Source organism: Ambystoma mexicanum, chromosome 5q (assembly GCF_040938575.1).
Source record: "Ambystoma mexicanum isolate Mex_15411 chromosome 5q, UKY_AmexF1_1, whole genome shotgun sequence".
Taxonomy (NCBI): domain Eukaryota; kingdom Metazoa; phylum Chordata; class Amphibia; order Caudata; family Ambystomatidae; genus Ambystoma; species Ambystoma mexicanum.
Genome location: NC_090933.1, coordinates 1,027,050,775 through 1,027,077,804, shown reverse-complemented (window position 1 = coordinate 1,027,077,804; position 27,030 = coordinate 1,027,050,775).

Sequence of the window (27,030 nt, the reverse complement as noted above, 5' to 3'; positions counted from 1 at the left end):
GTGCCACAACCACTTCAGGCCACTATACTGCATATGTCAAAAGAAAAAGCGATTGGTTGGAATGTAACAACACATCCTTTACTCCAAAACATAGGTTACCAGCAAATCTAACAAATGCCTAAGTAATATTCCTTCAACCCAAATTTGCTCAATAAAGTATTGTACAATAAACAGTTGGAATACGCCAACGGTTATCTAACTATAGCCATGATAGAACAATAGTCAATTTTAATATCAAACACATTTAGAATACGTCAATGGGTATATAACTACTTTAAAAATCCCTTTCATTCTAATGCACTTAAATTTGCCATAACACTTATTGTTCATGCAATACTTGATCTAAAATCCAATATAGTTAGAATACCCCAATGGGTTTCTAAATACTTTAAACATATCCTTACTTACAACACACTTCAACCAAACATCCTGTCACACTTACACTTACTACATATATCAATGCTACCGCACATATGTACTCTGAAACATATATATTCTTTGAAATGTAGTTTTATTTTTTTAATCCACTCTGCATTTTTTCGCAATGACCCAATGATTATTTCAAGTCAATACAACAACAGTGTAAAACACAATAATGTTGTAACAAACACAGTTCTTACAATGTAATGTTTATGATGGAATACAAAGTAAATGCATATGTGCAATTCAATGCAAAATAAATGTTTTAAACTATTTTGGTATTTTTTTCCACAGAAAATGAACTAGAGATTCCAGCTTTATTTCCAAATGCAACTAAGTATCCATACCCAGTGCTATCTTTCTTTTTTTTCTTCACCTACAGATACCATAAGCACTATCCTCAATTCTATTGCAATCATACATATCATATGCACTTCAATTATATCATCCCATAACATTACCAATACTGTAAGCCATTTTTCAAATACTGAACACTCCCCCTACAGTACCTGTACTTACTATACACATATTACTGTAGTGGTTATGACCAATGGCCAGATTCTTGGAGGCATGTCCTTATAGTGGTTGTGACCAGTGGCCAGAGGCCATGCCCCCAAGAATCTGGCCACTGGCCACAACCACCAACATATAATTAAACCATATAACAAGTATCTACACTACACATTCAAATAACAAGACTCACCCAGAACCCCCTGCAATCCAAATGACGTCTCTGGACAGCAAATTTGACCACAGACTCTGCGGCAGCTGCACACCCTTTTTTCACTTATAACAACAGCTCCATGACAACGGTATTGCACTCCCCCACCCTTTCCAGGCCTTCTGCCAGCCACCAAATAACCTCAAATGTGTTTACCAGACTTTTTTAGCACTGCACTGTCCGTGGTGAGTGGCGATGTTCGCGGACTCAGCGGCACCTGCAAACCCTTTTTTCACTTATAAAAACAGCTCCATATCAAATTTGTTCCACTCCCCACCCTTTCCAGGTCCTCATTCGGTCACCAAATAACCCCCAGTGTGTTCTCCAGACATTTTGCTCACTGCACTGTCCGCGGTCAGTGGTGGCTGTCTGAGTATTCAACATTGCGAGCCTTTCAAAAAATGTTACGCCACTCACGTTTTTCACCATTTTATCAGCGTGAGTTTTTGGTGTCCACGGACACCAAACTATACCCTGACTGGCCCAGAGGTGTCCGTGTACTCTGAATCTGGAAATGAATGTGTCGACCGTACTCAGATATCACTCATTCTTATTTACCTACTTTTTAGCCTTTTTTTAAAAACTACTACAAATGTACAAATGCACGCTTTCAGGACCTTATAGCGCTCTGAAACACTTGTGTACGAGGGCGATAGAAATAAATTATCAATATCAATATCAATATCAAAAATTGTTTTCCATTGCATCTATGAGGATTTCCCACAGTGTGGGACCCCCCCACAACTTTGCCCTCCTTCTGATGAAACCGCACCAAACTTTGCATAATCATTCCGAGGTGCCCATATACTTAATTTCCAAAGTGTGGTGAGGATTTGTCGAACAGCACCAGTGTTATAAGCTACCCAAAAAGTGTTCTTTCTATGAGGTGAGCAAGTTGACAATAACTATAGGGTGGCTACCGCAGGCCCTGTAATACTTCAATTAAACACACAATCTGTTTAAGAACAAAATAGAAACACTGTACAAAAACCCATCCCTGTAAAAGATAGAGAGGAAGCAACAGCCTGCAGAAAGTAGCTCTCTGACCATGGGTACTTGGGTGATAGTCAAATACCAACCATGACAGGACATGTCTTTGGTGAAAGAAGGTGCTGACAGGACCCAGCCAGTCTCTAACTTCCCAGTGGACCCAGGGGGCAGTTAGTGATCAACAGTATCTGGTTTTGGTTCTTGGGTGGGTTGACAATTTCGAACCCAGTATCAAACTTTGATGTGAGCAGATCAAGCTCAGTTCAGGCATTTTGGATCATGTGGGCCCAAGCAGAAAGAGGACATCCAGTAGGGGCGAATGTGGTCGCTCTGTGCAGTGTAAGGGTTGTGCACAGCAATGCAGGCCAGGGTGGGCCCAGGATCTATTCGCAGTTGGGCTCGGCCGAGTCTGTCTTCCAGTTGCTGGGAGGGGTTGATTTGTGAAGCTCCAGCAGATCGAGTTGGTGGGCGACGTTTGTTGAAATGGTGCACTTGGGTGCGTCAATGTGAAGATCTGTGAGGCAGCCATTCGAGAGCTAGCCCTGTTGATCTGTGATTGTAACCCCTGGTTAAAATCAGCATGTGACTCGCCAGTGATTCAGCTCGGGTCCCAGCATCAAACAGTGGATTTCGGAGTAGCAGGCAACAGGCTCAGCTAGGGCATGATGCAGTGACAAGCAGGGTTTGAAGTGCAAGCAACAGTTCGGATTGATGGAGGAGCGCAACAGTCAGCCCCGGCATCTTCTCTCATTCAAGGTGCAGTGAACACGGTGCATCAAGTTGAATGTGGCAGAACAGGGAGCTTCAGCTGGTCTGGTCCTTCATCTGCTGTGAGGCCCATGCAGAGGGACTCGACTACAGGTGCACTCCATTTAGGTTCTGCTCTACCAGCTTTAAGAGATTACAGTGCAGATTAGCAGGTTCTGGTCCACAGCAAAGGTCACTCCGAATATGCACATCGGGAGTGGATAGGGGCAGAGCTCTCTTCTGTCTCTGATGGGCAGAAGAGAGCCGTCCAAAGCAGAATAGATGCTCAGGGTGAGGGCTTTGGAAAGTGCAACTTTCCCAAAGGAAGTCCAGTAAGTTCTTCTCAGTTGGTTCAAAACAAATCTTTGGTTCTTGAGAGGATCTGAAGAAGGGGTGGGAGACCCCTTATTTTAAAGGCATAAAATGCAAACCTATTGGGCTACAGCTATTCTGCATTAGTTGTCTAATCCCAGCTTTTGGACTAAGTGGAATTTTCCCTTCTGATGTCACACCCAAAGTGCTTTGCTCCAAGGAAAGTGGAGGAGACAGACAAGCAAAAGAGAGACAGAGAGAAACAAAATTGACCAGAGCACTCCTGCCTACTTTAATCCCGCCCTTGTCTCTTCTCACTAAGAGCAAAGGTCCTTGATATGCAGCACCCTGGTGTGATGCTACTCCTTTTGAATGGATGTGCTCCTTTGATACCCCGCCCAGGATAGCTGCCTTCTGTGCAGCTGTCTCTGGTGAAGGATGTTACCTGCCCTCATAAAGAGATCAAAGTAGAGACCCGGTCCTCCAGGTTCCTGTCCTGCCATTTGGCAGTCTTCACCCGGCTGACCAGAATACATCACCTTCCACAGCAGAGCTGACTCACAGGAGCTGACACATGTGCAATGTCAATTGGGATGTGACGGCCATGATCATACGTAGTACCCTGCACCATGCCTAAACTCAAGCATTGCTTTATTTTAGAGATTACACTGCCACCATCATGGGGTACCTATGATCATCGTAGTTTTGGTACACAGTGGTATATTTAATGCCGCCCCTGTGCAGCAGAAACTTGGCTATTGCTGTGTCTGTCAAGAGGTCGTCTTGTGAACTTTAAACCTGCTTTATGCCACGAGTAAAGCAGGTGCTGCAGGCCAGGCTACTGATTTGATGAAAAGGGGAATCTGGTTGGCAGATTACTCTTTTGGAGATGGAATTATCTGCATCTTTAATGTATTAATCAAAATCAAAACAGGTCAGGGATTTGCACCCTTGCAGAGATGGCAATTCCTCACACAAATAGAAAAAAAAATACTTGCCACTTTCCAACCGTCTCCAGTGTCCCTCTCCAATCTATCCCAGCATATTCAACTCCACCTAAATCAGAAGGCACAATGTCTCACAGTCACAGTGAGAGCGACATCGAGCACATTCTGAAATGCCCTATTGAACTTGGATATCCAGGGATCTATAAAGATGGGCCAAAAGCAAGCAGTGGGTAATGGAAGTGTTGGCAGAAAATCACTCTTAATCTGCTTCTCTGTGAAAAGAGGCAGGAGCACTTGTTGAAGACAGGGTAGCTGATGCTGGAGCATCCACCCTACCACTGGTTTGGGGAGTCCATAAAAGCCCATAGAAGTCAGGGAAGATGGAACTGCCCTCGCACTAGAACCATGAATCCAGGACCACACTTCCATCAGTTGGTTTGGATTTAGGTAGGCCAAGTGGCAGTGGGTCGGGGTCTTCATTCCTTTAATAGGAAGATGAGGTACGAAGTCGTTTTTTATGTTGGGGCATCACAGAGCTGTACTCTTATTTTGGTTGTTCCCTGTTGTTACATTACAGTAGTGTGCAAGTCAGAGGCATTGATGGGAGGGGGGGGGCTGAGGGGGCTATAGCCCCGGGTCTTTTGGTTGTAGCCCGGATAGAACTCAGGGGCTACAACCAAAAAGGCTAGCTAGCCCCCATTCCCAACATTCCCAAAATGAGCCTAGCCCCGTATCTTTTCCAGACCTAGCAACACCCCTGGTGCAAGTAGCTATAGTGTGTTTTTCTGCAGTTAATGATTCCAATCTAAGTTATGCACAAACAAATAATTGTTCCAATTTGCTTTCCATTCTCTATTTTTCTCGTTCTACAATATTGGGCAGGTATGCAGGATATCAAAGAAGTGCAAAGTAATTGCTGTGACGTCCTGTAAGACATGAGTGTAGCACGTTAGCTCAGCGTTACTACAGACCACCGGATTAGAAGATGTGCAAGCTTTATACACCATTATGTGAATCTGTAGCTGCTTGAGCTTCATCCAGATACAGTTCAACTTCTCTCTCCGTGCCATAACTTTGTATTGATCTCCGCATGTCTGCATCAGATTTGCTATCAGCAAATCATTACACACAGGAAATCTGCTACAGCTGTTCCTGCAGGGAAATCTTTGTGCAATGTTATGCATTGCAGCAATATAACAGAGTCATTTGTCATTCGCAAAGGAAATGTCAAGAATCTGGGCGGGTTATCAATCAACGAAGATCAAAACAACACAAAAGTTACCACTGGCAGGAGATCAACATTGAAACAAAAAGCTGCTCGCCACAATAAGACAGGCTCCCTTTGCAAAAGCCGCTCACTCTTAAGGTTTCCACTTTAGTATGAATAGGAAGGACTTCATGTTAAAAATGTCGGCAGAAATTATAATTTCATGTATGTGCATGCACGGGAAATACATTTTGATGCAAGTGATAAACTGTGTTAATTCCTACATACAACTGCATGTATGTGAACGGAAATGCTGTGCTGTAATAGATGACGCTTCCAAGCACATTTAGGTGTAGCAATGAACAAAGCACATACCACGGCCTCACTGATGATGCCCAACAAGGCAGAAACATGCGTATGGGGTTGCTGTTGGTAGTTTTGTTCAGCAGGGAATTGCCATAGCATTTCGGTTCTGGACTGCCCATATGGGTGGGACACAGAGTGATAGGCAAATGGATATTTACGATCTGCGAAAGGTACAGTGAGCTAACGTGTGGCTGAGGACTCTTGAGTGGGTACCTTCCCAAAGAACAGGTCAATGGGCCATGTTCGTTCTCGCAGAGGGGTGCCTATGGACTATTTTTTTTATTGTTTAAGAGACTTAGGTTTAGTCACCCTAAGTTTGCTAGGGTCATCCAGGCGTGGACCCCTTGCTGACTGTGCTCAGAGAGGCAAAGCTCCACCTCACTGATGAGGCCCAACAAGGCTGAAACATGTGTATGGGGTTGCTGTTGGTACTCTTGTTCAAAAGGGGATTGCCATAGCAATTTGGTGCTGGACTGCCCATATGGGCGGGGCACAGACTGATAGGCAATTTCTCATCTGTGAAAGGTACAGTGAGCTAAAGTGTGGCAGCGGATTCTCGAGTGGGTACCTTCCCAAAGAACCAGTCAATGGGCCATGTTCATTCTTGCAGAGGGGGGCCTATGGACTATTTTTTTATTTTGTTAAGATCTAAACTGGTTGCCTGCTTCCAGGGCGACCTTAGCAAAATGGGCTAGGTCATATAGAAACTTGATATCATCACATTGCATGACAAAAACCATACTTTCCCGGATGTATGTTCGGGTTCAGATGCTATTCTATTCTTAATTAGGTATGGCCTCACCGACTGCTTCCTCAAATGATTTGAGAATCTACAATCCAACATAAAGTGCTCTATGTCTTCTCCACGCCCCAGACCACAGGTTTAGCCTGCATCCAAGCCTAGCCATGGTGCCCTTGTTCTAAGTAGTAACCAATTTAGCTTTGTCCGTAAGATGGTTGTTCGGCATTCAGCAGTCCTTATTTTGGTGACAGCTTGGATTGACCTGGGATTATAGTGTTTGAAGGAGGATAAATTCCAATTTATTGCGTGAAAGCCCTCTAATTCAAGCTCTACAGATCTTTCTTTTAGAAGAGCACTACACTGTCTACATGTTAAATCTCTCAACAATACTGCTTCTTTCAACCCCCATCTTTTCAGAAGACAGACTCCACTATAATACCAGAACTGTGGGTTCTTGCCAGTATTTAGCACAGTCTCTCTCAAGGCAATCCCAATATTTGGGTTCACAGAGGTACCCAGTTGTATATTCAGTTAACATTCTAAAAACCTCGGCTGGGCTTGCAAAGATATGGTAACAATCCCAGCTCAATACTGAGTGCGTCTCCTGCGGCTCTACTGGAGAGGCCCGTGATTCTTCGTAGCCCCGAGTTCAACTACATGTCCAGACAACTACATTGTGATGCCCCCCAAATCTCTGCACCCTATAAGATAGCTGTGTTTATCTTGGACCCAAGAACCTGGAGGCACTTATCTGAGAATTTGGCTCCGAAGTTGTAATAAAAACATAGAAGGCCTCTAAGACCTGACGTTGATTGTTTAACTACAATCTTTAGATGGCTTCTCCATCTGCCCTTTCCTGAAAAAAATCACACGCACGTAATTATATTCCTTCACCACCTGAATCGGTTGATTATCCAGGGCCCAGGTGTAGGATGATTTATTTTTACCGAAGACCACAGACTTTATTTTCAGAGTATTCAGTTTTAAGCCATGCTTGTTGATATATTTATTAGAATACTCCAAATTCCTCTAAAGCCCCCTTTGCGTTAGGTCCATAAGCACTGTATCATCCACATATAATAAGGTGCTATATTTTACGCCATTCATAACTGAGGGATCAGACCTTGGGTCTACTTATAGTGATTGAACAATAATGGGGCCAATGGGCACCCCTGCTTTACACCTGTATTAGTCGCAAAACATTCTGAGTATTTATGACTTGCTGCACACCTCACCCTGGCTGAGCTGAAGTGTCCTCATAAAGCAGGGTTGTTGATTGCTGGAGTCGTAACGGGACCCCCATTCTCCTTAGTTTTGCCCATAACAAATAGCGGTTCACATAGTCAAAGGCCTTCGTAAGGTCTAGGAAGGCCACATGGAGGTTACTTTTTCTCCTTCCATTGTACATCTCCACGATAGTGTCCAGCACAAAAATTGTGGAGAAGCCCCTACGAAAGCCTGCTTGTGTATCTGGGAGTGCAGAGTTATTCATTGCCCATGCCTGAAGACACTCAGCCAGACAGCCTACACATTGTTTACCTGAGATGTCTAGGAGTGCAATGGGCCGATAGCAATTTGTGGGTCTAGCGCATTGCCTTTTTTAAATAGGAAGATGACTAAGCTTTCATTTCATGATTCTGGGGGTGCAGAGCTATTAGCAATGGAGTTAATGACCCTATGTAGGACTGGAAACCACCAGGCCACTGATGCTTTAAATACCTCTGGTCTCAAACTGTCTGGGCCTGTCACCTTACCATTCTTAAACTTTCAGATTTGCACTTCTGTTTCTTCCTGGCTAAACAGCACCACACTCTGAGTCTCCCTTCCAGTGTCTGTGATTACATTCATCTTGTTGAATGCATCACTAAAGATCTCCCTAAAATGTGAGACCCAGTGGTCACCAGGAATCTGTTCAATCGGGCCCGCACACACTCCCTTGAAGCCTTGTTTCACCAACCCCCAGAATGTTTTTGTGTTATTTTCACAGACCGTCGTATCCATGAGATCCAATTGCTTTACCAAAACAGGTTTTTATTTTGTTTCAATAGCAATCTAGAACTTCTTTTGACCTGATAAAGCTTGCCCCCTAGGGGGCACCTATTCATAGAGGCCAAATGAAGTTCATTTTTTGCTCGCTTGCATTCTGTGTCAAATCATGGTGCATTCCCTTTACTGCTACCTGAAGTAGTGGGCCCTTTGCCAGAGATACAGGAAGAAATACCGAGGATACACGACTGCAGGGGCATACAGAGATTTATCACTTCAAGGGAGCAGTAGTCTCTAATTCTCCTATTATAAGCATTAGGTTAAACGGTGTGAGAACATCCAAATGTTTGGGTTCTAAAGTTGTTGTGTCCATCAGCGGCCACTCCAATATTAACGGATTATGGTCACTTTCTGGGCAGTGTTGCACTTCAAATCCCTCTGCCGTAACATATGAGAAGCAGTCTGTCTGGGGGTCATGTCCCTGGGAAAACTTCTCTACTTGCTCTACATATAAATATTTTTTCACAAATAAATCCATTAAATGGCGCATTGCCGATACCCCGCCCATCATACTTCTTTTGGGGATTCTACATAGCTCTTCAACATGCAATTTATCCAGGGGGATGCTCCTATTCAGGCCCAGCTTCATGTTAAAATCCCCAATCAATATAAAATCACCATCTTCAATATTCAAAGAGTTTTTTCGGGGATAAGAAACCCTCCTTAGGTGTACAAGACTTCTTGATTTTAGCGGGAACATAAATATTTGTGATTATCAATTTTTTAATCTGCAGGAAGGCTGTTCCAGTGTTCTTTACTGAGACAAGCAGACAAGGTTATCTAAAGACCTTCCTACTGCTTGTGCTAGGTATTGCTTCTTACCCACAGCCACCAAACCTATGCGCTGTCTGCCTTTCCCAGATCACACTGCTTTCACCATAAAAACAGAAATATTTTAAGAAATGGTTTCCAAACACTGTGCGTCCTGCAACTATGTTTCCTGCAGACACACCAAGTCATGGGTACTGAGCCACTGAATCCATTCTACGTCAGCTAACTTATTTCATAGACCTGCGACATTCCAGCTTAACATTTGTAAATTGAAATCTTCAATGGACCACCTCCTCTGACATGCGATTCCTGCAGGACCTAATCCTGTTGGGGCTGTTGGTGCTGGGGCTGTGGCTGTTGAGCATGGCCTTAGTTGTTGGTTATGAAGGGGAATGGGATTTAGGGCCATGGCATACCTCTTCACCTGGCTGCAGTTCCGGATGGCCTTCCTGACCAGTGCTGGCTTACACGTTGGGTTGCTTGTTCCTTACTCTGCTTTTGACTCCGCAATGGCCATTTGATTGTAGATTGGGTAAATTTGCTTGGAATACTTTATTTTGCAGGTTGGTGGGCAGGGTTCTGCTCTTAACCACCCTGCACATTGTGAGCTTTGTCAAGCCCACCTGTCTTAGGGTGAACGTCAATTTTGATTTTTGCCGTTGCTTGAAGTTAGAGTTCAGGTTAGGTTTGGGAACCGTGTTGATAATTAAACAGGGACTAAGAACACAGCAATAATACACCCTCTTCTGTTCCTCCTCCAAAGAAACTGCTAGGTCCTCTGATTGTCCTTTGATTATCACTTTACCCTTCTTATACTTCTACCATAAACCATCTTCACACAGCACTAGGTAAGGACACGGATGACTTTTTAGGGGTTAGACATTGATGGTACTTTTTACAGGTGCCCTTAAATACCTCTCGTATGCCTCTCAAATAGAACGCATAACCGGTTTCGCTCTTAGGCAAATGTCTCTTTAAAGTCTTTAACGTCTCCTTAACATGCCCAATAGGCACTAAGAGGGTGAGCTTGTAAGGCTGTATGGTGCACTGTGGATATGCTATAATAACATAGACATAGACGTGTACACCGCCGAGCTCCTGCCCCTTTTTACTCATTCAAAGCACCTGTGGGCTAAAGTCGGGCAGGGTCAGGGTCTAACTGTGAGAGAAGACCCTGATACTCGTTCACACTTCCTTACCCGCCCTAACATTGGGTCTTCTTTTCACTGCCATTCACGCTCTGTTGCCGGTGTTAATGCCAGTGTTAAAGGGGAGCAGTAAATTGCGCCGTAGCTGTAGCCCAGAACACAATACTGAAATAGTCCTCCGGCGGCCTCTGAGTGAAGACCGCAGAAACAATTCTCTCGGCCAAAAACCGCACAAACCGGTAGCTGGCATATTAAAGGAAAGAACCTTGAATCACATCAATCCTGTCAAGCCGCACTGATTGAGAGCAAGATCAGCTGCTTCTGACGTGTCAATCCACACCATTCTAGAGGCGACAACCTATACAGAAATAAATAAATAAATATAAACCCACTCTCTTCCCTTGACAAACGTTTTGGGGCCCCAGGTCTCTAAGGTGTGTATTTGGTTTAATCAACACATTATAAACACTAGGCGTTAAATATGGATTGGAAAGCGCTTTTGGTAGCCAGACAAGGTACCATATTTCCTTACACTGCTAGTATACTCTTTCAAAGAAACCTATGTAGTTATTAAATTGCACTGAGTGGGTTTTTCTCCAACAGATCTTCATCACAACCTGCCTCCTCATTGCATTTCTTTTTAAAGAAGTTTAACACCCCTGTAGATTATCTTTGTAGAATTTCCTTTAGGATCTCATATAGGGAGCCTCTGGGCGAATCTAACCTGTTTTTCATTGTTATAACCTTCCTGGTACTAATCAGTGATGTTAAAGATTGCAACCCCAACTCCAAACAATATGTACTGGCACCTTTACAGACCGGCAAGCTCCAAGTCTGCCGGTAGGGGCTGTCATCTACCGGCAGGCCTGACCTGCAGGTAATTCAGGGCCCTACCGGCAGAAAATTCCCAGAGTCATCGACACCAGTACTACCAGTGCCTGTGATTGCAGCATCCCATCCCATGGAGTCCTACTTCATGGGCGTGGGATTTAATGGCATCTTTACCACCCGTAGTATCCCTGTAAAACTGGGATATCAGGCAGATGAAGCACAGTTCACAACAATGGGCACTTAACCCGCTGAGCCATCTTACCCGCTATAAGGCACAGCACGTGGTGTCACAGTATTGCATATGGAATGGATGGGTCATAAGTCATAAAAATCACTAACTCACAACCACTTCAATATAGGCTACTCTTGAGATGGATCCGTAGCTGGAGAGAGCAACTATTAAACAGGTATTGCACATGCTAAAGACTACCTGCAAAATCCATCCTCAAGGATCCCCAATCCTCGGCCCTTCCTCAAGGAGGTGTCCATGGCAACCTCTTCAAGCAGGAAGCAAGACAGCCTGCTGTTAGGGAGAATTCTCTGTTTAGGCTGAATTTCCTAACCTAGTGAGTCCCCCAGCAGCTTTGCTGGATTTCTGGAGTTTGTTTTTTTCCATCCTGCCAAGAGTGAGAATCCTTTCTCCCACTCTTGGACATGAATGTGTGTAATTCCTTGAAATGTCAATGTGTTCGATGGGCTATGGGGTCTTTTACTCCATAGGGTCTCATATGTTTTTCTATGTTGGTTACACCGCACCCTCCGTGCCGTAGCACTGGGGCGTCCTAGCGGACCTCCATCATAGACTCCATACCCGGGGACTGACTACTGTCTCCCCGGGCATGTAAAGTCACCATTGGCTTTACTAGACCTAAATTTACTAACAGGACTAGTACAAACCATCCTATTGTGGATGTACTAGTAGGGGTAATTCGATTACTCCTGGATCTGTTATTCGAGGGGGCACGGTCCCGTCCCCCCTCGTCGAGTTTTGGCTGGTGGCAGTGGAAACTACTGTTTATATTCGACCCCGAATATAACCCTATGGGGTTCGTCCCATTGTTGGAGATTAATACTTTTTCTCGTTAATCTCTAACATACCATCGGTTTATTTATCTTAAATAAATCTATCGGTTGGTATTTTCTGCCAGAACTCGGCTTTTAAAATGGCATCTGTGTTCGTCTCTGTGACTCCTAAACCAAAGGTTGAGTCCTTTGTTCCACTTTTGGAGGGCCTCTACACAGAGACCCTCCAAAGTGGTGCCATTCTGTCTGGGTTACCACAGGGGTGTCGGAGGGGGTTTAGGCATCCTGGACTGAGTTGCCTTGCCAACTCCAGTCGCACTCTGTTGTGATTGGCCCAAGTGGTGAGCCTCCCCGCTCACCACTTAGCGTTTTGATTGAATGAATGGGGGTTTTCTGCATAAAAGCAGGGCTTTTGGGACTGGATCTTCAGAAGTCGCCACAGGACCTAAGAATCCGATGAGGGTAAAGCTGAGCCGACCTGCAATGACGACACCTCCGGTGGAGCCCTGCTGAACCGACTCACCACTTCCCGACGACAGAGGAGATCTCCCCGCCGGAGAGTCTCTTCCCCTGACTGGTGGGAACAACCAGTCCCCTTTGCTTTTTCTTCGCTTCTGGACGCAGTGGTCGAATTGCCCGTGCAGAGCACAGCGGCAATCGGATAGCCACTACCCCTGCACCACGACCAAAAGGTGGTGCCTTGTGATGGAGCACTCCACGGCTGGTCTCTTCCCTGGTGGTGCACCGGACTTCACTTTTCTTCGACGACGAGATCATCTCTACTCTTGGCAAAGACCCGACGTGCATCCACCACCAGGAACAACTGCCCCCGCCAGAGCTGTCTCGTCACAATCAAGGTACTGTGTCCGCCTGGCTTCCCTTGTTGCCGGATAGAGTGGGGTGTCTTAATCCTCGCCTCTCCATAGGGTCGCCTCCAAGCTTCCATAACGTTTTGTTATGAACTGATCCAATCTGCCTATAACACTTTGCGACAAAGACTCGAAGCGCATTTCCACTAAAGATACTTTTTGGGACATATCGCCTTGCCTCTCTCCGAGTGGGCCTGGCCTCTGAACTTTGGAATCTACAGTGGTCCCTGTCTTCTTGCCTTGCCTTGTTGTTCTTAAAAGTATTGGTATCGAGTTGATTTCTTAACCCACCTGTTTCTCTCCCGTCCTAACAAATACTAGAGTGCCATCTCGGTTAAAGCATATACCTCTGTCTGCAAATAAGTGATGCCGTTGAACCTAGACTTGTCGAACTATTGTTAGGGGGATTGATATTTTTCGTATAGTAATTGTGATTGAAATCGTTTGCCGTATTGAGTGCCAGAGTGTTTTCTATAGATGTGTTCTTATAAATAAATAACTATATATCTTTACAACAAAGCCTTGTTGCGTGTTTGCTTGTCTTACTGTGTAGAATTGCCCTATTTTGTATACTCCACATACTGCTTGAGAGAGGTCTGACTGCTCAGCCACAGCTACCAAGTGAATCTGTGTGGTACAGACTGCTACCAAGTGGGTTTACTGCCAAACACCTGTAGTCCTAAATCTTTTGCAGTGGTCCCAGAGGGAACTGCACAGGTTTCCGCCTAACACCTGCACCATCTACCAGTCAAACACAACCTAAACCCCACTCTATCTGGCCAAAAGTTCAACATCTACATAGGGCAATGCACCATCATAAGCCACAATGTCAAGCTGGAAACAGAGACCTGCAAGAGGGGAAACATAGAAAACAGGCACTTTCATGCTATGAATCCTGCTTCTGTAACAAGTTACCAATATCCTGATACAAGCACTGTTCTCTGTTATCTGTGCATTCCCCGGTAAGACTCGTGGAGTACTGTTCTGCTGTAATTTGAAGATAAAACCTCTGACAAAATAGATTATTTTTTGGAAACAAACAAATATTTTGTAAATAACCAAGGATTGACAAAAAACACATCAAGATATAAAAAAATGTGCATTCCATACACCCTACCAAGGATCTTAGTTACAAATACCTCTGCTAAAATCATGTCTTGAACCACTCAGTAATGATGCTCACCGACATTGGGTATTTTCGCCATTCTACGTAAGCATCAATAAACTGTACACAGATGCCTCTTATCTGGCGTCTCAATAAAACACAGCAACAAAGCTGTTCGCGCTGACACCAGGGACTAGTGTATATGGGGTTGAATCCCATAATGGAACCCCGATGAGGTAAAGAATTCTCAAGAGGCTCTTAAAGGACTTACAGAAGTTTCTGTATGGCTTTTTGAAGAAGAAATTCATGTAACGTTGAAAATTGTTGAAACGGCTGCAAAACCCCTTCTCTTCAACTCTCACACCTGTTAATTTGGTTTATTTGGGTGTGACAAGCAGATTGAATTGAGATGGCTTTCACTCCCACAGATTACCAAATTGGACCAGTTGAATCTGTGAGTTGTTATGTAACAACTTAATCCTTAAACCTAGACTTTATGATGTTACACATCTGCAAGGAATTATGATGGTCATGTCCCAACTAGCATTTTCTGCCTTTTGCTTTATGTGTCATCAAAGGGAGTCTGTATCGTTGTACCTTGCAATGAACTTGCTGTTTGAGACATTGTGGCTCCAGCCTTTACCCAGTGACCAGTTTGGTGGTGGTTATTGAATCATCTCTAATCAACTATTGCGTCCTGAGAAAGTGGAAAAAAGTAATATAATCCAATGAAACACGGTCGATCATTGACTACAGTGGGATGCCCAGTTGTTAACTGGACACCCATATCTAGAGTTATACTTTTACATTTATGTTTACATTGTTCTTGAGAATAAGACTTGTCCTCTCTAGGCTGGACTACTGCAGCAGCCTCTTCCTCAATCTGCCAAAATCCTCCCTTCAACTAATCCAGAATAGGACTGCACGACTTATCCTTGTCCTCAAGCGCAGGAACTGCATCTCTACAGCCACTCTCCACTGGCTTCCAGTTGCTGCGAGGATCAAGTTCAAGACCCTCTGCATCATCCATAAGGCTTTATGGGGCCTGGGACCCCAATACATACAGCTCTATCTCTCGCTAAATACATCCCTGCTAGAGCCCTTTAGTCTTCTATCACCAACTCTCTGCAGATCAGACGCTTTTCCAAGTAGAGAGTTGGGGGTAGATCTCTCTCTTCCACACGAGACTCCCTCTGAAATGGCATCCCTGCCCCTCTCAGACTTGAGCTGGATCTCCTTAAGTACAGAAGATTCGCCAGACCCTCCTTTTCCTTCTTCCGTCCCTCTCACCCTACCGTGCTAATGTCCCCCTCTGCAACACTCACTGGCTGCCTGGTTCCTTCTGATTCATACAGGGACCAGGCCCTCCTCGCCCAGTCTCTCCAGCACTTCAGTCTCCCCTGAGCTCTGCCCCTAATTTGCAATGCCCGTCCAGGCACCCACCAAATGCACTAAACTGGCTGGGCCTGCAACCCTTGAGCCCATCCAGTCCTGTCCTCACACTTAGCATGTGAACCTTCATTACCCTTCACTCTCTGCATTCTCCTACCACTTGTCCGTGTGGCCTCCCCTTGTGCTAAACCCAGGAGTCATCCAACCTCCCCTTCCTCCTCCCCTCTTGCACTTGCATGCTCTCCACTCCGCCCTGTACTTCCTTTCCCTCCTTAGCATTGGTGCTATTTGCTGACCGGCACTTCTCCCACCTCCCCACGCCCCTGCACTTCTTGTTACTGTACTTTCACTATCCAAATGACACAAGACCTAGTAGTTCCATTTTGTTATTTTTCTTCCCTGTCCTCCTTATTTGTCTTGTAGCACCTTGAAACACTGTTTGCTCTATTGGCACACTATAAATGCCCAATAAATAAAAGAAATAAAATAGGAGTGGGAACATTAAAGTATAATTTCTACTGCTTATGCTTATATTCCGGTTTCTATTTTTACGGATATTTATTCATGAGCAAGGGTTTCTGTAAATACTCATGCTATTGGACTTATTTCCCTCACTAAAAGGAGGGCTAGTTCTTCGTTGTCCCCTCACCCTAGATAGGTAGATCATCACCTCCATATAAGCACAGTCCATGTCTAGGAGACAGTTAGTTATGGATGAAGGGTCATTCAGGTTATTTACAAAGAAAATGTGAATGATATAAGTAAACATGATGGGACTGTACTTTGTCTGTGTACACCAATGAAGATAAAACTGGCCCGCTACATGATACCATTCAGGAATGACCCAAACTTGTTAATCTTCAAAGAGCATCTTGCCAATCACTGAATACTTGATTTAAATTACATCTCCCTCTCTTGAGCTTCCTGCGACTCCTACTCCTCTTACCCATTCTTGCTTACTCTGCTGCCCCTACTACACTCTACCTATAGCTTCTGGGTGCATAACCTATGTACAGTGCTCTGTTGTTCCCCAGCAAGATTTCCATTTTTAAATCCCATATATACATATATTCAATGACATTTGTGATGTCATCTTTGATGTCATGTGTGTTGTCTTAGCAGTGCACGGTGGTGGCAAGAGTTATGGTTCTTAAGCTAACCATAAGTGGTGAATTTCTGGGGATTTTCGATTTTGCTTGTAACCATAATATCCTTTTAACACACTTTTCCCACTGGTTTTGATAGGTTTTTATTAGTGCAATGTAACCATAACATTCCTTTAACAACGTTCTTTCACTGGTTTTTACCAGGATACCCTTTATCTGTATACAGCTACCATACATCACACTGGCCCTCATGGCCCAATGTAATAGCCAGAATCTGTGGTCTATGCAACTGTCCGTGGACTTTGGGCAGCATCCACACTGCCCAAAAGCTCAGGGGTTGTCTAACATTGCTGTAGAGTGCATCAAAGAAACTGAGCATGTGTAAATAAAGAGCAACACATAAGTGTATTATAAGGAAAAATGAAGTAGGTCTACAAACTCTATACTCCTAGAAGCAGCAGTGCTATTACATAAGATGTGTAACATAATGGAATGCACCAAGCAGGAAAATAACCAGTGCATCCAACAGTATTACCTCAGTGCTGCTTTGCATATACACTGGGAATCAACTGGAAACTGGAGAAATGATACATAGCAACATCAGGACCATTCTAGAAAGTGGTAAGTACACTATATTTCTTCCTGTAACTGTGCAGTTTGTTCTGTGTACATGCCTAGTGAAATGCATTTTCTTTGTACACAGAAATGGCAAGCACCCTGGAGTGGCTTGAGGAGAATGTCCCTCTTGATGAAATGAGTGAATATAGTCATTGTAATGATACACAGTGCAATTTAAAAAGAAGGAAAATGTATGCAAATTGCTTCAAATGTAACTGAAACATTGTTTTTGTTTACACAGTAGAAACTATGCATGAAGAGAATGGCCCGGATTCACCAGCTGCTACACAAGTGGAGGGCACGTACAAATCCAAAATGCCACTGTGGGAAATGAACTAGTGAACCTGGTGGCAATAATTGACCAATTAAACAACAGTTTTGCCAACTTGCAAGTGTTTGTAGAGAGACATATAATGGGAAATGTAAGGTACCACTGCCCCACTTGCACCTGTACCCCTTCCTCATGTCCCACCCAACCATCCCCACAAATGCCCTGCACTCAGAGACGCTATGATGAGATCTCTTTCCCTTCCTCCCCTGATAACCAGCCTGTGGAAAACCCCACTTCCCCTGTGTATGTTTCGCATTCTGCTACCCCTTCCCTTTCTCAATGGAATGTTTTTAATGCGGCTTAATAAATTGTATGTGCTTACTGTTGCTGTGGGTGTGTGTTTTTTTTAATTAAAAAGCCCTGTTATTAGTCCACGGAGCGCACGACTGTCCGAACTGTCCGTAATCAAAATGGAGGTGTCCTACGTACACTGTGCCTGTCTTGGCTGTCCAACAGTGTGCCTGTCAAGACATGTCTGCAAAATCATGACGCACCTATATATGATTTGGGGGCCCAGGCCTTGTCCTGTGGACACCTGGGTGCATGCACATCCGATTCCCAGTGCCCTCTGAACACTGTGGCTGTCTGCAAAGTCTGCAAAGGTGTGTCGCAATTTTATTTAATTTGGGGATCCACCCCTGCCCTACGGACACCTGGGCGCATACGCATCAGATCCCCTGTGTCCTCCGAATACTGCGCCTGTCCACAAGGTCCGTAAAGTTGTGCCCTACATTTAATTAGTTCGGGGATCCTGCCCCTGTCCTACGGGCACCTGGGCGCATGTACATTTGATCCCCTATGCCCTCTGAACACCGTGCCTGTCCACGAGGTCTGCAGCACTTGTTGCACTTTTAATTAGTTCAGGGATCCCGGTCCTGTCCTGTGGACACATAGGCGCATGCGCACATCACATCCCACTCAATAGGTGTCCAACAGACAGTTGTCCCATTCGCGAACAACATGTGATCGCACCCACGCTGAGCATCGGTCCTCATTTGTGAACACTGTCCGGACCCCCGGATACCTAAAAAGTGTTTTCTTTTAGCAATCCAATGTGTTTTACCGTGAAATTTCACCTTTGCAGAGGTCCCAGGCCATGCACCAGAGAATTTTTTCAACCTTTTGAGCCCAGCTTGGGGTGCAAAGTGTTCGCAGAGCATGCACATTTTTGCAAAAACGCTCTGCAGCACCCCTATCTGTTTTGGGATTTCCAGGACAGAGCACTGTGCCAGACTGCTGCTTGCACCAGATTGCTGCTTCCTGGTTTCCTGTTTACTGAACTCTAATTTCCAGAAGGATGGCATCCATTGCTGCCTCCTCATCATCACCCCCACCACCACCACCACAATCTTCGGGAAGGCCTGGGGAGGGGAACAATCATGAGGATGTAGAGGGGGAACAAGAATATGAAGAGGATGAGGTAGTGAAAGTCCACACTACCAGCTGCCAACTTGAGTTTTGGGTGTGGAGGCCACTGTTGGGGGGTACCCAAGACACGTGTGGCCAAGGTTCACCACAATGAGTGCCACATGGTATTCAGTCGTGGCAAACCTGGGCTGCACAGCTACGGGACCACCTGAATGCAGCAACACCTGAGGTCGAGCCACAAGACAGCAGTTGTTCGAACAGGGTAGTAGGTTGAGCATTCTCTGCATCTGCTCCTGTCAGTACAAGGAACACTCCTATGGGGCAGCAGATCCCTGTGCCAGCCTCACAGGCCATATGCACCACAGCAGACGCTTACCTTTCAAAGGTCACTGTATTGTGCATGTACTGCAATGCATTATTCTGGAGTCCTTTCAAGGCTATGGTCTGAGAGCACAAAGGAAAGTGCCCTCTACCTCCATGAGGTACACCCAACGTCTTCCTCTCTCCAACTGCCCCTTCGTCCCTATGGCTGGTGCCCCTTCCCTGCCCTCTGTTTCCTTCCCTATCAAAAAAACTATAAAACAAGAAAACACACCAAAAGTTGTTCTTTTCAGAGCCACATTTCACAGTTTAAAAATAGAAGTACCAATGAAATAGCATTGTCCCATGCTCAGTCCGCGGACAGCACGGTAGTCCGCGGACTTCCAAAGCATGCAGGTGGTGGCAGCATGTAAACAATTGCATTCTTTTGTGGGTGAAAATGGTGGCTCTGAGAGCCTTTTTGGGTTTTGTTTTTGTTTTTGGAAGGTTTGAAGTGGCCAACACCTACTGAACAAATGCTTGCTATACTTGCAAGAGGGGCTGAAAAGCATTTTGGATATTTTGAAAAAAAGTTGATTGCCAGCATTAATAAGATGGATGCCATCTCTGCGGGAAATGTTGGTGCTATGAAATGTAATGTTTTCATTGTGGAAGGAAGACATACCAATATCTCGCAAAAATGTGCAAAAAGCCTTGTTGACATTGTGCCCAGCTTTCTCCATTTGTGGACCAAATGAAGAAGAGTGCAGACACATCTGTCTCTGGGCAATGCACAACAAATCTGCTCGAGAGTTTGGAAACATGTCCATGACTTTTCCAAGTGCCTCCTTCATCTCAAACTGCAGAGATATTCCAGTAACGTGGCCTAAACCGTTCTCTCCATAATGAACAATAATAATGGCTGGATGATGCTGCATCAGCAAAGTGGCACAAAGGGTAAGAAAATCCAGCCACTTCATGTCACACACTCCATACCAGTGCACATCCACATGAGGGAATCCAAGATGTGCAGCCACTTCACAGTGCTCTGCATACACTTGCAACCAATGTATCAAGAGTCCCCCAAAAACCAGACACTCTGCCTCTGAAAACACACAGCCATAGCCATAGCCATCTGCACTCCTCTCAGCAAACAGAGCCTCTGCCACACTCCCTCCTTGCACGCCAAATGCAGGGAACCTTATTGGCAAATCCCCTCCACAGTCCCCTTTCCATGCCTGCCATCCTTAAAAGTCCTGGATGTGGCACGTGTGATCCACGAACTATCGCGGTGTTCACTGATAAATCAGCCAAATCAAGGGGTTAGGGAGAGAAATTTAATCCAGGGTAAGAGATTTCCTCTATTGTGGTGGCTCTGACAAGATCCTTTTTTTAGGTGCTATTAAACAAATACCTTTTGTTTTCTATTTTTTGGGGGAGTTCTCTCATTTCCCTCCTTACTGCCTTACATCAACCTCTGCAAAGCATCACTTAGATTGCAAAAAATGAATATTTCCAAGAATAGACAAAGAAATGCCGTCTGGGGTAAAATAGTGCACACTAAGGGAGTCAATGTTGGCATAGGAAAAAAAACATCTCAGCATCTCAGCACGTCACAAAACTACACCCATGCCTCTATTAATGAAGCGCCTTCCAGCATTTCGCTGGGGATTAAGGGGATTGGGGTTGTTCCATTTTGCTCTAGGTGGTATTTCAGAAAGGAACACCTTTGCAGTAGGGAAAAGCAGCATCAGTTGTTCCACCAAAAACTTCAGTACAGAAACCAAACCTAGAGCACTTATATAGCCCAAATGCTCTCCTCCACAGTGCACGACCAAAACGTTAGGACTACCAAAAGTACCCATATCTCTGCAAGGAGCAAGTAGTGCCTGCTAATTGCAGCAAGGCCCACTGTACCACAAAGCCTGCAGGCCTGGAAACCCACGATCACCAGAAACACCTCTTGCCTCGGTATACCTCTCCAGATCATACACAAATGCATCTCCCACTATCCATACACTAAGTTTCTGCTTCTCTACAACAACAGCCATCTTAACTACACAAACAACACAGCAATGAAAAAATGTATTACACTCCCTTCCTGTAAAGCTAAACCTGAACACCTGATTGGCTAATCCCCACAGTTCCATGTCCATGCCAGACATTCTGAGAAGCCCCGGATGTGGCACGCACTATCCGCGGACCCCGTAACACAGGGGCAGTCCTTCTTCCCTTTTCACTTCACTCTTGGCAGCACTCCCTCATTGGCTACTGTTAAGCAGCCACACAACCATCCACCAATCACAGGCAAGAACTTTACATCTAACTCTGTCATCACAGTTGAACACTTTAGAATTCCTGTTGAAGACTCAGAGTACAGATCTCCTGTAATACAAAAGCACCTATATCAAAAAGTACTGCAAAACTCTCCAAGATTTCTGCTTCCAGATTCATCCACCTCTCCATCCATCAGCACAAACTACAAGTATGCATATAGTTTGTAGAGTACATTTGCAACTCTGCCACAAATGCATGTGAACAGGCTGCCTACCATTTACTCTGTATAACTTCATGAATAATTGTAATCTCATTTGTCCCATCTTCTGACATCAAGTGGCAGTTACTTACAATGTTCTTTGCTTTCAAACTTTTCTTTTCATGCCCACTTGCAGAACAGCTGCAAACCACATATTTCAATTTTATCAGCACCCTCTCTGTTGTTGTTGAAAAACAAAAAAAGAAAACCCCATTGGGAACATTTGCACAGCAAATTCAAATGGCAGATCCTATGTTAAATGCCCAGAATGCACAAAGAAAAGGGAAACTGCATGTAAGTTAGCAAAGCATGGCAAGTACATACATTGCAAAAATACCAAAATGTACCATTGGAAGGAAAGCAAAGAAATGCATGTGTGCATTGGTATCAGTGCCATCTGTAAATTTGAATAAATAAATGCAAGAACAGGGAAGGATTTCTGCACTCATGTAGCAAGCATCTATGATTGGGAAACTTAATAAAATTCCACACATGGTAACAGTCTCCTTTCCAATCTGTACATCTTTTCTGCCCTTTTTCTCACTCTACTAGGACTTGCACTAATCCATTTCCAAAGTGCACTAATCCATTTCCAAAGCAAGAAGTGCAACAGCATCTCACACACTTGAAAGCTGATCCTGGAAGCTCTCATAGGCAGTGAAATGCTCCTCAAAAGAACATTGTTTGTATATATTTTAAACAGAATGAAACCACTAACAAAATGTATTAGTACACTACAAAAAGTACTTTGCAACATAAGCAATATCAACATAGATATCTTTGAAAACTTCTGTGCAGGTGAGTGGATTCACAAAACCAGCACAGAGACATATTTCAATGAAGAGGCATACATACAAGAGCAAACAATTCCAATTGCCATACACAGCAGTGGCCGAGGGTATGAAAAGGTAGACAGCAGCATTATGGCAGAAGAAACGCTGATTGAAAGAATATCCCCAACAAACTTACAATCAACTCTCTGTTGCACTGAAGCAATCCGTCCTGTCTAAAATGGCTGTGCATGTTAAAGCCGAAGACACATTAAAAATAAAATATTCCAAACTATAGACTCTTGTCCAGTGCGCAAATACACTGCGAGGATATTCATTAGTCTGCTTTTTCGAGCCTGCTTGCTAAAGCACCTTCCACCACATCAAAATGTTAGCAACATACCAATCTACTATGCAAAATCTTGTTCAGAAACTGTACTATGCAAACATTCCTGTATTCACACTGGAGCATTTAAATTGCATTCTCCTACATGGCACAGCCAAAGAGCTCCTAGAAGAAATAGACCACATCCAAAGAAAATATTTTTGGAAGTGAACAACGCTTAAAAAATGTAAAAGAGTAGTGACAACCTTGCAGATGCCGACCTTCTATTACACACGTACAAAAAAGAAATATCAAAGTTTAAAAGCACATCTGCTGAAGTACCAAACCAAGTATGTCAGTGTTGTCACAGAACTTTGTATACAAAGAACACCAAAACTGTAGATGTAACATACAAAATAGAAGACAATAATAAATCCCAATTAGCTCTCTACCTCATAGCAGAAAAAAAATACAAAATTACTAACCCCTAAATACTTTGCACATATTGCACGCAAAGCTTGATGATAACCAAATGCCTTCATGGGCTATCGCTGATAACTTGGAAATATTCCCACTTCCAAAACCACTCTAACAGCTTAATTTTTATGAGAGCATTGTAATCCAAACAGTGCATCCATTTCAAGTGATAATACGACTTCACCGGAAAACAGCCACATTGCCTTCTTCTGAATTACTGAAAGGCATTCGTGGCAAAGTAGTTTATTTGCCATTAGATCTTAAAGAAAATGTAGACACTCTGGGAGTGCAACGGCCAATAGATCAATATTTGATTATCCTAGTGAATAGTGTACATACAAAAGACAAAAAAATGTAGCAGCAACTAGTAGACTTAAACAAAGTTAGAGAAGCCATACAATATCTTAAAGAGAACAATGAATACTACAAAGAAATAAACATTGAAGAAAACCTGAGAGAAAACAGCTATATAATTCAGGATTCCTCATCAACTAGCCAATTTGAACTTGTAGATCCTACTACAGCATCCAATATTTTAGATTAGTATACAATTCACTCACTGCACTAAACAGACAGCATAGATGATGCACTAGAAACATATCAAATGCGGCCAGCCAAAGGATCTCCAATAAGTATATGGGAAAAAAGTGTAGATGCAAAAGCCTTTCCTCTACTTTTTCCTACTGAAAAAGGTGGAACGTCTGATGAAAATTGCACACAAATAACAGCATCAGAATACCACTCTTTACGAATGTATTCTGAAGACCCCAGATTCAGACTAAACCTTGAATACATATTCCACCTCCTGTTTGAAAGTGAACTAACAACTCTATGTTACGGAGTTGCACACCCATTGAAAACAGAGTACAATTTTTTTAATATGTCTGCTACACAGCTCCTTCAAAAGGTACAAGACAAAGATGAAGTTTTGCAGTCAAGTATCACAAATCTCTTGGCAAACATGCATGGTACGAAGTAATACTGGTTCCGACATAAGGCAGATTTACGGTGTATACTACGCAACCTTGGACCACCCACATGGTTTGTCACTTTAAGTTGTGCAGCCATGCATGTGAAGACTTGCACGATTTCCTACGCATAGCAAATTCAAACAAAGTAGGGATAGATATGAAAACATCAGGATAACTCTGCTCTCTTGACCCTATAAATGTTTCAAAGTACTTCTATCACAGTTTATTGCCATGCTGCACATTATCTGTAATAAAACAATTACTTCTCTCAGAGAAGTGCAACACTTCTTTTGGGGAAATGAATATCAATCCAGAGTAGCACCACACATCCACATGCTTGTGTGGATAAAAGATGCTCCTAAATTTGGTCAGGACAGTGATGCCACTGTTTTGCAGTTCATTCACAAATATGTTACTTATGAAATCCCTTCAGAAAGCGCACATAGTGAGCTACATGCACACATATTGCTGTTACAAAGACATAAATGTGGCAAGTATTTTCGACGTAGGTAAAAAAACAAAGATAAATACTACAACAAATGCTGCTTCGGTTTTCCTAGAATAGTTTCAGCAAAACGACAAGTAACAAGTTTCATGTCTTCTGTTAGACACAGTGTGAAAGGCAAATAACCTAAGAACACATACTGCATTAAAAGAAGCAGAGCATCAAAGTACATCAATGATTACAATGCAATCATTACAATCTTGTGGAATGCAAACATAGATGTGCAGTACATTGCAGATAATTCCACTGCAGTTGCACAGTATGTCACAGCCTACTTTACCAAAGCTGAGAAAACAGAGCTGAAAGACCTCTGGGATGACATATGATCTGGGAAAACACTGTCACAAAAATTGTACAGCTTTGGCATAAAAAGTCCTCTCCCATGGGGAATGTGGTTGCTACGAAACTGCAGACTGTTTAACAGGCACAGCCTTATATGGGAAATCTGAAAACATAGTCTGGCTAAGACTTGGTCCTGCTGCATCCAGAAAAAGAGTTCTCAAAATCGTACCAAGACATAGAAACAATAGCCAAAAATGATCTCTACAGCCAGGACATTTTAAAAAACAATGTATTGGACACATAGGCCCTCATTATGACCCAGGCGCTAATGGGTTAACAGCGCCGTAAAAGGCTGCGGCGCCGTTAACCTATTAGCACCTAATTACGAGGTCCCTTTGCGGGACCCGACCTTAACGGCTGGTGTAGACCAGCCGTTAAAGTAGGGACCCGCAAAGGGACCTTGGTGCTAATTACGGTGCCGCAATTTGCAGCATCGTACTTAGCGCCTTCCCCATTCCCATTGAGCCCTATGGGGCAAAAATGGGAATGGGGAAGGGCCATAGAGGAAGGGGGAATTACCGTCCCGCCAACCTTGTAATGGGGTGGTAATTCCCCCTTTCTCCATGACGGAGTCGGTAACTTACCGGCATGGACCATGGTGCTAATAGCACCATGGTCTTCCACCAGGGTCGTAATGAGGCCCATAGTACCCAAACAGAGTACTGCTTTGGAAACCATGTGTCTATACCACATATCCCAACATTTCCCATACAAAAATAATATTAAAACAGATGAGAAAAAAGGTAAGTACATAGTCAAACGTTATGAGGGCAGCCTGGTTAAACTTACCAAACACAGTCTGATTAATCATATGAAGCTTTACTACATGTCCCTATAGCAATTTTTTAAACTCTGTAGAAAAGACGATTTACTGGACACCCATGACAACCATGCCTCCTATGAAGATGCTTTCAATGCAAGTGAAAGCACTATAACAGATATAAATTTCAAGCAGTACAAAACCATGTTGGACTATGAATGCCAACAAGAGGACGCACTTCAAACACAACTAAATGTAGACACTCCTGAGAGCAGTCAACCTTCTCTTACAGGAAGCCAACAACCACTTGGAGAGCCACTTATAGTAAATGAGGCAGAAATGACCATGACTGAAATAGAAAACACCATTTGTCAGTATGAGGAATCTGAAGAGAACTTTGCTCCACTGAAATCACAACTGAATGATGAACAGAGAAGCATTTTCCTGGAAGTAACTAAAGAAATTGAACATCGTGTTTTGCACGAAACTAAAACTTGTACCTGTCAAAACTTCCTGTATGTAAGTGTTGAAGCTGGTTCAGGCAAAACATTCTTAGTAAAAATCATCAGCAAGTTCCTCCAAAAAGTGACGAACAACAAGCTTTCAGTTGTTGTAACTGCCACTACAGGTTTAGATGCCTAAAACATAGGTGGTGTTATTTTACACCGATTGCTACTCCTTCCAAATTAGAGTACTACAAACTTTCAGCAGAAGCTGCTGTGGCGCTACGCAGAATTCGGAAACAAATGAAAGTGCTCCTAATAGATGAGGTGAGCATGGTGTCAGATTGCACGAGGTCCTTAAACCAAACTACGAAGAACTCTTTGCAGGAAAACACATTATTATTTTTGTAGATATTTTTCAATTAGCACCAGTGAAAGGTGAACCTATTTTTAAAACCTTAGGACACAAACTGTACTGTAACACACTTGGCAGCATGGGACATGCAAATCTATTGTAACATTTCCAATACAGAGAACTAAC